Source organism: Bombus vancouverensis, chromosome 9 (genome assembly GCF_051014615.1).
Source record: "Bombus vancouverensis nearcticus chromosome 9, iyBomVanc1_principal, whole genome shotgun sequence".
Lineage (NCBI taxonomy): Eukaryota > Metazoa > Arthropoda > Insecta > Hymenoptera > Apidae > Bombus > Bombus vancouverensis.
This window is the reverse complement of record NC_134919.1, coordinates 15,847,606-15,861,814: the sequence shown is the minus strand read 5'-3', so window position 1 is coordinate 15,861,814 and position 14,209 is coordinate 15,847,606. Positions and strand designations below refer to the sequence as shown.

General features: G+C 37.4%; 1 protein-coding gene across 2 annotated transcripts in view; it reads right to left on the bottom strand.

The window, feature by feature from the left end:
* Con (leucine rich repeat protein connectin) overlaps positions 1 to 14,209 on the bottom strand; it is a 349,474-nt gene that overhangs the window by 148,586 nt on the left and 186,679 nt on the right. For both annotated transcript variants that reach the window (XM_033337975.2, XM_033337976.2), the window contains one exon: positions 12,958 to 13,034. The gene's annotated coding sequence lies outside the window, so the exon portion shown is untranslated. The remainder of the gene's footprint in view (positions 1 to 12,957; positions 13,035 to 14,209) is intronic.

The window sequence follows — 14,209 nt, the reverse complement described above, 5'->3', positions numbered from 1 at the left end:
TTACGGAGGAGGAGGAGGTTTTGTTTAGTCATCTTGGCATTAACCATACTTGGTTTTCTCTTCTGTTTTATTTTTGTTTTTAACGTAAAATAGCAATATCGTCGCTAAAATTACGAAACCAGTGAAAACGACGAGTATTAGCTTTCTTTTCGTCGCGTACTTGCAAAATTGAATTACGTATACCGTATGCCTATTTTAATTTCATCGTACCATTTTAAATCTTTTTCAATTCGCATTTCTCTTAGCTATCGAACGCCGTTTAATGCAAATCCCACAAACTATTATTTCCCGCCGCGATCCCAAAGAATCAACGCTAACCCTAATAATCCCTTCGTCATTATACGAAGCAGCTGGAAAGGTATTTCTGCGCGCTCCAACTAGTTCAACTATTTTCTATCGCCGTTTCTGATCCCGTAGCCAGCCCTCTATTTTCCAGCCGCGGCATTTTGTGGTTTCTAACGAGTACGATTAACGCGTTATTGCGCGATTCTCGTGAGATTGTACATACCGTTCTGCCACGAATCACGATGGCTCGATCGATATCCGCTTCCGATTCAGACGGAAGAGTCACAGGCGTTGTTCACGATCGCTACAGCGACGCTCTCGCTTACGGTGGTTTACGCCAATTTCGAGATACACACGCCACAGGGATATTGGAACGCCGCTAATATAGCGACCAGTCGCCGTGCACACGCCTTGGAGAACGTGCTGTCGCGGTTCCCAATGGAAGATCGGTGTATCTGTAGAGAAATCGAGGACGGAGCACGCGTTTCGTCAGGTCTGCTCGATTTAATCGAATTTGTTTCAAATGGAAAGCAGTAGAGGCGTATAAAGTGGCATAAGTTATAGTCTTATAAATTTACGAGAAATTTGATGTTGCATAGAGTGCATATAACGCAAATATGTACACGAGTATCCTGGCTGCAGTACATTTCGCAATATCTGGGATTATATACTTTTGGGGGAAAATAACTTTCCAAGTTCTATCTCTCAATTATATTCTTTCTTCTTGTTTCGTTCTATTAATAACACGATATTTATAAAAGATATATCAAAATTATAATTTATATCGATAAACAAGACTCTATTGGAGCACGCATGATTACATGCATCGTTAAGAAGAAAGGAAGGAAAGAAAAGAGAGAAAACATAAAGAGCGGAATAAAGATGCATCACGAGGAGCGAGGAATTTCATTTTGCCTTATCATTCGTGAAAGAACGTAATAATGGTCAGTGAGCCAGGAAACCGCATTTAAGAATTTATCTTGTTACACTCCAAGTGTGAACCGTCGTAATTACGCGAAAATTATGCAGCGCGATCCTTCAGACGTATTCGTTCGACCTGGTATACTCGAAATTTTCTCTGGTTAATCAACGTGTTACCAGAGATACTTTAAAATGTTGCTTTAAACTGGAAACAAAGTTACGAATATTTTCCAACAATCTCTCGGAGTAGATCGAGTAAAAGTAGTTCGTCTTTCAGTTCCCCTTTCTTCGAAAAACTTCGAAATATTTGCCCCTCGACAAAACGATTCCTGAAACTTCTAAAATACTAACTCTTTCATTTCTGTATGTACACCGATTTTTTTTTTTTTTTTTTAACAACGTTGATACACTTTCGGGATTAAGTTAGAAAAATTTACCAAATGTCCAGCTGGATAAATTGTAAAGTACAAATTAAATACTAAAAAAAAAAAAAAAAAAAAACTATCAGGCGTTCAAAGAAGCCCTACTTTATGTACTTCGTTCTTCGAGAATCTTCGAAAAATATTTGCTTCCAAAGAGAATAAATTTTTCTCAAAGAAATTGCTTTCCTGATTTGTTGCAATTTATAAGATATATATTAATCTCTATATATCTGGATAGACTATAATATTTTAAGTAAGATGAACTTTTTTACTTTCGTGTAAATCACAATATCTTTAAACAAGATTTATACACTATGAAGTTTCTGAAGGAATATCATCATTATCAGTATCGTCACTCTTGTTCTACCTTCAAGAATTTTCCAAATATTTTTCTCAAACAAATTTAAACAAAGAGCGGCGTTATTTTCACGCGGTTTTCTTTACCAAGTTTGTTTTAGTACCAACGTTTAGAGATTAAACGTCATCGCGCTGTTTGTACGATATTTCTTCGTTATTTCAAACACGCAGGAGCGTCATTTCCTATTCACGCGCTGTGCCGCTTCGTGATTTATCCACGGTTCTCGGCGACACGCTAATTCCTCTGCTTAAACCCGCGTTCGATCATTTATACACCCCCTTGCTACGTGTTTGCTGTATAACGACAGCAAAATCTTCGGTTCTGGCCTTAATCGATGTTCGTCAGTACGTTTATGATGATGCTACGGATTATCGAGTGAAATCACATAGGAAAGTTATGTAATCCTTTAGGACGTTGCAAAATTGAATTCTCAATCGATATCGCTACGTCAAACTCAATCGCAACAGTTTCAAACAAATTTCAGATACTTGCATAGATCGTTTCGTTTCAAACTGGCGAATATTAATTTAATCGCTCTAGTTTCTGATCCTCATTTGTATCGTATAGATCGCGTATTCGATCCTTGTTACGTGTTACAGTATTGTAGTATCGTGAACAGATTGTTTAAGATACTCAGAAAAATACAGGTGAAGAACGGCAACACATCCAAACCAGGTGGCTGCTGAAGCGTGTAAAACTCTCATACGAAGAAGACTAAAAAGAAAACACCCCACTGACCTCACTAAAGAAATAAAATAGTCAAACTCGAGGATGGTATCCCGCTGGGGGTAGCCATCCACGTGTTATTTAGCAATAAAGTTAGAAAAATTTACCAAATGTCCAGCTGGACAAATTGTAAAGTACAAAATAAATAATAATAATAAAAAAAAAGATTGTTCAAGAAATAAACAATGTTGCGAGAAAGCCTAAGTGCGGAGAAGCCAAAAGAGTCTGGAAACTTCAATGTATCGAGCGGTCCATCAGTGTATCGTCGGTCCTTCGGTCGAATAATTACGCGGAAAAAAGGTCTACGTTGCCATGGCCGCGTAGAACGCGTACATGGCGAGGCTATGAGAAAAGACAAAGGGATGCTTAAGGGAAAAAGACGAATTAACAGGCAGTCGTGAGTTGGGAAGTCAAAGTGTGGCCAGCGTTGTCAGGGAGTGTTGTCAGCGTTGTCGAGGAGGGTGGTCCGCGTGGAAGAGAGCGTTGGAGACATTGTGACGAGAGTTGTAAATTAACTATTCAGTTGTCTTAGTCATAGCACATTACTGTATTTAATTCAATAACCATCGTTTCCTGTTTAATTCATTTTAAAGAAATAAGAAAGTCCTATAGTATTGAATTCTGCTTTTCAATATCGTAGCTATGTAAACGTTAGAATTTCGCTTATTCACTTTCCTGGTGCATATGATTCCCAATACAATTTGATATAATACAGCATTAGAGACACAGAAGAAGAGACACAAAGATCTTTCGTGCGCACGCATTACACGATCGAATTACACGGATAAATAAACTCCGGTATCTAAAAAACTAACACATCATCCATAACCTACTGACGTATGTATATGACATTCGAATTAATCCAAAATGATCCAGCACGCTCGATAAATCATCGTACACGCTTGCGCAAACCTCAAATACACATTGTTTCCTGCGGTAGATCCATTCATCCTTCCATCGTTATCCCCCGGGCATCTCTCGTTCTCCACGCATTCATCAACGTATATAGTACACGTTTCTCGGAATTGACGAGTTCTACGTAGCAGTGGAAATTAGTACGAGAGTACCATTCGACGTGCGATCAGCAAAATAAACCCGGTTTGCACGCGTAACTCCTTTTCCGGCTGGTCGCACCTTCTGTCTAACCCTCGTTCGCCAACGTCGCCGAAACGATAACGTAACAACGTATTACGACGTGTAAACACAGAAGGACAGAGATCCGGCGCGTGGAAATGAGCGAAATAATCCCCACGGCTTACGTTGCTTTAAGATTTCGCGAAGCCACCGGTCGGCAGCCTCGTAAATTTCCGCGGCTCAGCACATAAATTACACCGTTTCGCTATCTTCTTTATTCTCCCGTCGTATTTCCGTCTATTCCGTGACTCGTTATACGACTTACGTCGTCTCGCAACAACGATCGAAAAGATGCGACGTAATTCGGTACGTTCAGGGCGACTAGAGACGTTTACGGGAGAATCATATTTGATTATTCTGGTTTTGCTCCGAAGATTTCGAAATATTGTTTCTATTTAAGAGAGACGGTATTTAGTATCTCGTTCGTAAAAATTTGTGTAAGTGAATTTTATAGTTGAGAGGTGTTTCAAGCGTTTTGTTCGAAGAACTCTTTTGGCATCGATGAATTTCTCGATGTATTTGTAGATTTTTAAGGAAATACTTAAGCAGTTGAAGAACAGATTTACAGTAACGGTTATATTTCCCAATATAGTAGCAGCTTGAATTTAAATTAATCTTTCATTTCTCTAGCATTACTGCAATTGATTGAGAATTATATCGGTAACAGATAATTCGTTGCTATTCCGCGTAAAATAGCGTTTCGCATATATTGTCATAAAAAGCTCGATACATTTCTTGTAGAAATAACAAGCGTGTCTGGAAATGGGAAATAATTACAATTTGCAGATTAGCTAGTTCATTATGTACCAAACAAACGATGACACACATTATTATACAATATTTAACACAATATTAAATACTCGTAGATGATATACGATTAGGAAATACGTGAATGATATAAAACGATATAAACGATATTTCACACTGTCTTGCTGTTTCAGGAATAAAAAAGACGAACAAAATGGCTTTGAATTCTTCTAGAGGAGGTGCTATCTTCTGAATGCACAATGAAATCACATGGCACGAAATAGAACTGCTAGCCCAGAACACCCAACAATCTCACCCCCAAACCATCTCTGTGAAATCGCCGCAACAACCTTGCCTTCTTGCCAAGCTGAACCATTGCCGCGTAAATTGTCCCATCTTGCCATACTCCTTTGCATATAACGTTTGCCTGCAAAAACTGACAAACGCTTGCCAGCAAGTGCGGGAGACGCGTCAAATTGCCAGACTAAGTTACAATTCCGGCGCTCTTTGCGTCAGAATTCTCCTTTTGAATCAAAAGCCTCGAATTAATGGCACCAACAACTCGATTGCACCTGCAATTTTTCTCTCTTTTCGTTCTTTTCCGTGAAACACGCGAAAAATTCGCGATCATCGTTTAACCATCGTAATTAACTCGTAGCAACTGCGAGAATATCCAATTTTTTTTTTTTTATCACTGACCAAGTTGAACAAAAAAAAGAAGTGATAAAAATTCGGTGGCAAAAATGTAATGAAACGATTCGCTGCAATATCGCCGCGGCTATCGGCGGATATTGAAAGAGAGGAGATGAAATAAACTCGTTTCCTATCTTCTTTTCTTTTTTCATAAAAAGTTACGGAGAAATTAACGCGCGAAGGTGATCCAGAGTAACGATGCTAACTCGATTTCCCGATTTGTTAATGATCAGTTCTGTTCCGTTATTTACATGGATTACGATGATTATAATCCGAATGTAGGCTATGTTTCAATTTTTAATCCCGAATTTTTATGCTTGAGTTGGTATAACCGAGTAGCAAAATCGATTTATCTGATAGACGATATGTAGGATACACCTTTTTCTAGGGAAATTTAATTATGAGGAAAACGAAACTTTGTTATATGAAACTGGAAGCAGAATCGTATCTACCGTTTTCGATATTAGATACTTTTTTGATAGAAATGAAACATAATCGAACCAGAATCGGTCGAAAAACGTTAATAAAATAAGAGCGAACAAATAAATGGTAATAAAATAATTGTCTGAAACAGAGAGAAAATTACAGAGAGAACAAATTTTTTATTTAAAAAAGTACAATGTAAATTAATTTTAAACGTTTATAGAATAAACTGTACAGAAACGAATAAACGCGTTAACAAATATTATGTATAGCTCGTCGATTTTTTTATGTCGCATAAGCGTTATAGTAAAAGATCGTAAATCGAATGTATCGAAAGGTTGAAAGGGATTAATTTCGGTTTGTGCTTGTGTGTAGGTTTGCAGAATTTGAACGCAGGAAATGTGTAATTGCGCTCCAACATACGGAACGTATCGCTGAAGCGTTAAATTGTATTCTCAAACTGCATTTCCACGCAAATTACACGGGCATGCGATATCATCTTTCGGGTGACTTTCTTGCGGAGACAAAACACGGCACACTCCGCGCTTGGCAACGCCAACAAAACCTTTTATAATTCACGGATTCTATGATGGAAAGCAAATCTCTGTACCGTCTGAGAGATGGCAATCCTCGATACGAAAACTACTCAAGAATTCGTAATATCTGATATCTTTATTATTCTCGAAACCTAGTTAAGGAATTCTTGGTCATTTGTATCTCGAATCTGAGATACAATAATATACGAATGATATCACGTTATTACAATATTTGAAGCACCGAAGTACTGAAATCTTCAGAATTAATAGTTTTTAAGAGGTAGGAAATGTTCATGAATGTTCAGAATTCGTGATATTTAATAGCGTAATGCTAGAAATACCAGAAACTCTGAAATTCTAATGTTATACTTTGTAATTGAGAATAAATTCAGAGCAAGTTATAAACTGTAGTATCTGTGAATTAAACACATAAATAATCGTGAAAAGTTACTTGAAAGTTAATTTTAATTATATCGATTCCAAATCTTGTGCAAAGATATAACTTTGTTACAAGCATGTTGTTTATTTTTAGAAAAATTATTCAAAGTTAACAAAAATGCATAGTAAACAAGTTATACCGTACTAGGATACAGATGGAATAAAAGTCCAACTCGAGACTACTCCCTCGAGAAGCTCGTTCGACTCAACCTGAAGCACAAGGAAATCATCAGAATCTTAAAACCATTCCCTGACGACACTCTTACGTCTCGCGTTTCCTTCTCATTTCTCTGCATCGACGTCAAATTACCACGTAATTTGCGTGAAGCGAATCAACCAACATCCCAACGACGAACCATGTGAAATGCAACGCAAATCCCTGCAGGATGGTACCCGGCAAGATTCGCAGCTTCGACTTTCGCCGAAGGCAGGTTAATTAAGCGAGCAAAAGACGCGCTCGAGTGGCGTTATCGAGGCGTTAGGTTTGTGTCTGCAACGCGAACAATAAACCACGACAGAGTCTAGTCTCAAGTCAGTGTATCGCGTGGCATACTGTTATTTCCCTGGTACTATATTGATTCCGGTGAGTTCACAATTACGCGACCCAGCCGCTGGCTTTCAGTATCTTCCTCTCGACGACGACCTTTCTTTCTCACGTTCCATCCAGCCCCATCTCTTCGCTAGCTTGTCGCTTTTGTGGCCGCGACTTCAACGATGTGACGCTCGATTTCAGTTTTCGAGCTGCTCTGTTTATGAATATACATCACTTGCAGCGATGAATTTCCCGGCAAAGTACACCGAGGCACGTCTAATTATGCGGCCAGCCTTATCGTCTGGCTGGCTGGCTGCTCACAGTGGGTGGGATTAATTACGATGATCGTTTGCATCTTACTCTACGTGTCTTATAACACGTGTGTTTTAAATGAACGAATTTTGGATCTTGCAGATCGCAAAATCGTTAATCAGATTGAAATTCCTTATTATTTTCGGGGCAAACTGGAACAGCTGGGAAATTCCTAACAAAATTTAATTCATCACGATATAACGTGACATGGTATTCCGAGGATTTGATTTTGCCTTTACTCGATTACTATTCCTACGTCACCGTGTCGTTCGAATGGACGAAGAAATGGTAAAGTTGTATAAGTACAAAATGATAAGGAAAATGAAACTGTGTCAATGAACGCTATATTTGAATGGGTATAATATTGGAGCGTTGCTAGCAAAAAAGCTGCCTGTCTGCTGAAATGCGCGATTTTATCTGAGCTAGGGTTACTTACGTTCGATTATGTGTCCTGGTGGATATGATGATCGCATTATTTTTTTTTTTACTAATTGTGCTTGAAGCGCTGGGCGTGTCGAAGCGAGCGAAGAAACGTGTTTGCAGGGGTGAAAGTTTTGGAAGAAGTGTTGACAAAAACGGTTAGAGTTCTCCCTTGTCTGGTTAATCGCTGATTGGCTCTGAGTACGTGAGATGCGTGGGTTAATAAAGCTAAATCCATACAGGCGTCTGCCTATCCGCTGATCGTCTGATTGTCCGCTTATAGATCAATTACTATCTACGATGAAATTTTCCAAAGTCAACGTACATTGACACGTGGTACAACGACAATGTTAGAATTTCTATCTGATCGTATCCTTAATGATAAAAATTGAAAAAGGGAAAAAGGTTATTGCACGTATAAATTTACAGAGGTTCACAACCATTCTTTTCTTAAAACGAAACATTTGGTTTCAAAAATATTCACTGCAAAATTATGCTACGATCATTGGTTGATCGTATCATAGGAATTGTCCAAGTTGTTCATTGATTTGACATGCATCATACCAGCAATATTATCGTATCACGAGATCGGCTTAGTGCACGGGTATAGAAGTAGCAAGCAAACTTCGGCGTTTGCTTTGGTAACAGTGGTAGTGCTTGGTTTCGGATACTTCCGGTTTCGAAGGATACAACAAGGATGGATAGAAGTTGCTGAAAGGAAAATATAATACAAGTTCGTAGTCAGGTAAGTATGGAGTTTAGAAGGTTCGTTAGTCAGTCTATATGAAACATAATCTTCGCAAATGGAGTAAAAATTATGAAGAATTGTAACGATGTTTACGTAAAAGCTGAATTTTAACGAAGTTGGAAGTCGTGTTCCCGTTTTATAGCAGATGATAAATGTTACGTACTCCGTGATGAAAAATGGGAATAAACAACTAATCACTTGTATATACATCAAACAATTTTTCATTCTTTATTTTAAATATTCTAAACAAATTTATAAAGATTACGCATAAATTTACTTCTGCGTACTACGATCTATAAATTGATACTTTTCGCAAGTTGAAATATATATCAAGAATTAATACGAAATTGATAAATCCAAAAGCAGATAGCGTACTTTTGTATCTTTTCTTTCGTAAACGAATTTTATAGTTTAAATATATTTTCAAGTGTATTTGTTAGGTGTGTAAATGACGCTGATTTATTAGTTGGAAAAAAAAGATGAATGATACGACGAGTACTACATTCGTACCATTTATTTTCAAACAATACTACGGTCATGTGTATTTAACAATTGTGTTACTATTTTTAATGGAAATGTACAATTGTTTTGACAATTGACTTTTCCGAAACATTGTCACGAAGCATCCTCTATAAACCTCCATTCACCTGTCCCTTTCAAATTGTTAATAACAAAAAAGTATTATTTTTTTATTTTTTTCAGTCATTTATATATTGTAATGGACCTAGTTGTCTGCTAGAATCTTTGGTTTAGTATTGAACACATATCCTATTTATCTTTCTTATATGTCTAATGTTTGTTATATGTAAACTACTGTCTTATGACCTATATATGTCTTCTTGTCTTTAATCTGTATTTGTTATTATAATACCTTAACTTATATATGTATATATAATTTATACTGTATATTATATAGTATATGTATATCCATTTTGTGTATTTACAAGGACGTATTTGTTAGACTTGCTCGACTATGGAGTCTGTGTCTGTTTAGTTCTACTCTTTCATGCAGAAGGCTCTTTAGGGTTGCTTTGACGAAGTTTGCCAATTCCCATACTGCTTTCTCTGTATCCGCTGTTAGGATTTGCGTCAGCTCTCTGTTCTCCAACCACCTCGGTCTAATTTCTTTGTAGATTTGGACATTTAGTTAGAACATGATTTATATTTTCCTGCTCTACCTCTTTGTATAGTCTGCATTCGTAGATTTCTTCTATTTTGTATTTGCACTCCTTTTCGGTTCTTGTAACCCAGTCTAACTTCCCGAGTAATCTTGCTTGTTCGATAATTTGCTTCACTGCAAGTGGGATGTTCATATTCGGCTAATTAAGTTTCTCCAGTTCATTTTTACTAATGGTTTTTATACATTTTGCCATAGAACGAGTTTAGCACTCTCCTTTCATTCTTATCGCGAAACTTTTTGCAGATTTGTTCCGATAGTCCTTTTTGTGTTTCTACTCGCACCTTTATATTTAATAGGTTTACATTTTCTCTATCGTACCGCTGTAACTTAGTTTTCAGCTGGATGGCCCAATTCCTCCTTTCGTCTGGTGACTTTCTGTTTAATAGTATCAGTTTTTCCAAACATCTTCTTGGGTAGCTTTGTTCTGTCATATTTGATATTTTTGTCCACTATTTCGTTAGCAAGAAAAACGTAAATCGTTAGCAAAAGCTCATAGAAGACTTTCACGCTAATAAAACCGAAGAACGCGCTGCAATCGTGCCATCTCATTCCACGTTCCACTGTCATCGTTTCCATTATCCAGTTCTCTTTTGTGAAAAACAAGCAACCGCTCCAACAAACCAGCAAACTGCCGTGAACTCGACAATGAACAACATCTACTTGCCAAGTTTCATTAAATTCAATTCCATTAGAAGCGCCATACGCGCCAAGTAATCGACTGTATTGTCGAAAACGATCGGTAGATGTTTACGCCTCGAATCGCGCGCAACACGACGAAATCGATAATCCAGGTCGTAAGAGAACAGATACGGAAGATCACCCTTAACCAGTCCCTTCCACTCCCCCCTTTAACCCAGCGCGAGGTCTCTATGCAAATGTAATCATATTGTTTCGCGAAATGGCACGCCAAGATTATCCTCAATAGCAGCCCGCCGTACAATGCTTAAGTGATGTAGCTGTTTATGAAGTGCCTTCCAAGATTTGCATATCGACCAAGTGTGTGCGGATTACGCGTTTCTCTCCCCGTCTTCTATATTCCACGAGACTCGCGCTCTTGCGCCGTGTGAATTTGCATCCCTCAGAAGCAGGTAGGTTAAGGCAAGTACATTTACCAGAAGATGACTAGGCAAAGTAACGCACGTCTGATTGGTTATTTCGCACTGATCACTGGATACAATTATGCAACGATGAATCTAGTACTAATTACGAGAAAGTATGATAATTATTGTTAGCTATTATAAAAACATAATTAATTATGCGTGTATCTATGATCGTTGCTTCGATCGAACGAGCCACATTTATAGGGAAAGTCCTTGTAGAAATATAGCTTAATTTAATTTGTAATTACTACTGCAAGTAAAAATTAAAAAATCGTTTATAATTAATCCACGCAACACAATTAGTTATATTTGCGAGCAAGCATTCCCCTGGTTATACGCTCGTTACTTTATGTATTATACTAATGAGAGGCGTTTTGCTTTTATCCTCCATATATTTCACGAAATTTATATGGAATAACATTCCATTGAAATATACCACAACGAAACTAGCGAAAATTATTTTTCATTGAAATATTCGACGATAAAAGTACCAGAAATCATTTTCAATTCATATCCACAGCTATATAATACGCAGCCACGACGTGATTTTATCAAACAGCCACAAATCTACGGCACAGACAGCATCATTGTGGCGCACAACAATGTGGCCCCATTATATTGTCAACACTGGCATTAGCTTCATCAAGTACAAATATATCTCAACACCTGTCTATTCAGCTCAACGGCAATTCGTAACTTACGATGCGTATTATTAAATTTCAGCTTCTATTAATTGACATAATTATCGTCTAATTTTCTACATATATACTTTAATGTACCAAGATTCTTATTTAATTAGCACACTAACAATAAGAGGATTTAACGATCGTGGAAATGAAAAACAAAGTGTATTTGAATATTCATTTGGAAATAAACTAGCTTGAATGTAAAATAGCGAAATTATATTTGTATTGTTTCATAGAGTCATTTCGAACCGAAGAGCTTTTTGGCGTCACAAAACAAAGTGAATTGAATAAATTACCTTGCAACTTCTACTACAGTTCTACTATTTCAGTATCAACTACTTTTGAACTGTTAATCATAATGTTTTCTTTTTTTTAATTTATTCTCCTCCTATTAACAAATATAAATCGATCATTTCGATCACTTTGGTAGTTAGAATATTGAATACAAAATCGGATAGAACAAAAACGACACGGTTTATTAACCAAAATTTTTCAGTTACCAAAGTTAACAAAGTCAAGCGATTAAAAATTTCCTTTCTCATATCCCAAAGGAAGATAACAAATATTCCTTGTAATTACCGTTTCGTGATAAAAATAGCAAACGTAATAAAATATTTCGTAATAAAAATAATATAAATAATCCTCTACTTGAGCATTTTTCAGATTCACGCAAAAATACAATTTTACGATGAAAAACAGAGTGAATGTACATTTTTGCGAGACGTACGGCTACGTCTTGGGTTATTCATCGGAGAAGTTCGATACGGAGCCGAGTGTAAGAAGTTTAAACGTGGCGAGCTTATCGCGCCGCGGTTCCCTTCTTATAGTATTTTTCCGTGACTTATGCGAACACATATCGGCCAGTGATCCAGCATTTTCGCGCCGAGTGTCTGTAAACCACGCTATCCCTGGCAACTTTATAAAATATCGGCCATTTCAACTTTTCCTACGTACTTGTACCACCGCGGTTTCCAGGTATTAATCGCGGTATAAAATTGATCACTGTTACGCTCAGGCCGCGAAAATCAACTGCGAACGAGCATCCCTTACTTTGGAAAATTTTATAAAACCTTGTACGATTATGTTCCGATCTAACGATATTCCGCTCTTTTTTAATAATTTATTTCGCGTCTTTTGAGGTTCTTTGGAAATATTGCAAATTAAAATGTATCGTTTATATTCGCTGATGTACAATACGACGTCCAATCATTGATTATCTATTTAATTGAATTAGTAATATTCTGTAATGAGTCTACAGTTAAGAAACTTTAATTAAGAAATCTTTATACTATTTACCTATTTTGAAGATGGAACGTTCGATCGAGGAACTTCCGAAGAAGACAACAGGATCACGGTACCAACGGTATTTCAATCTGTAACAAAAATTAATCCATAATTAATGACAAGAAACAGTTACATAGAAAAGATCACAATGACATTTTTACGACCACTGTAATTCCCACATCTCGATCTTCCTAATCAACAAAATATTAGAAAAAATGTAAAAGAAATCACAGAATATTTACAAACGCTTCGTTCCGTCATTCGCTGTTCTTGTGATCCACGGAATGGATCCATCCACGGAAATCGAAAATGTCATAGATGGAATGTATACGCGAAAGTGCTCGTATCTTAATCGCTGCTACAAAGTGAGGATTTCAATCGACAGAGAAGCTACCGATACCCTGCCGTACCTAATTGGTTCTGATCGATCCGACCCTCGTACTAATTAGTAAGGACGAGTTGTTAACGAGCCTGCCCCGTCGTTTGGCTACAGAGTAGTACCAGGTACAGCCGGCGCGTACGAGAGCAGAGGAAAACGACGAGGAAAAGAAGGAAACGCGGCTGGGCGGAAGCGGGTGTCGCTTCGGGCGAGAAGATGATTCTACAGAGCGATTCACGTGGTTGGAACAAGCGTTTTTCGCTTCCTTCCCCCGCCCCCGCTTTCTATCTTTTATTCCCTTTATGTTGTCAGCGGAGAAGAAAGTTTAGAAGAATATGTTTGGAAGGAAGGGGTGATTTCTGTTTCTCTCTTTTGCAATGTCTGTTCGTACACTTTTGTAGATTGCATTTTTCATAAAAATTTCTCTTTTGGTACTCTGTATATATTCCGTTTTTAGTTTCACGTAAGTGGACAAAAAATTTTTCTGGAAGAAAACGTTAAGGAGATGATTTGAAATATTTCTTTTCTGACGCTTCTTGGTAGTCTGGGTTAAATTACATTTCTCGCAAAAACTTCATTTTTGTGTTGCGCGTTCTTTGCTCTCGCGCGTGCATAAATGGAGAGGAAATGGTAAAAAAAATGGCGAGAGGGGAAAGAGCGAGTCAAAGATGTTTTTACAGGTTAAACTTTTCACGAAAATGTCTTCCCCGTGCTCTATACCTCTTTTGGTTTTATTTTGGTGTAAACGGAGGAAGATTGTAGAAGAAAATATTAGATAGAAGCAGTGACTCGAGAATTTTTTAATAGCGTACATTTTTCGTAAAAATTTCTGTTTATCCTTTTGTGTCCTTTCTTTTTTCTAATTCTGCGCACACGAAAAATATC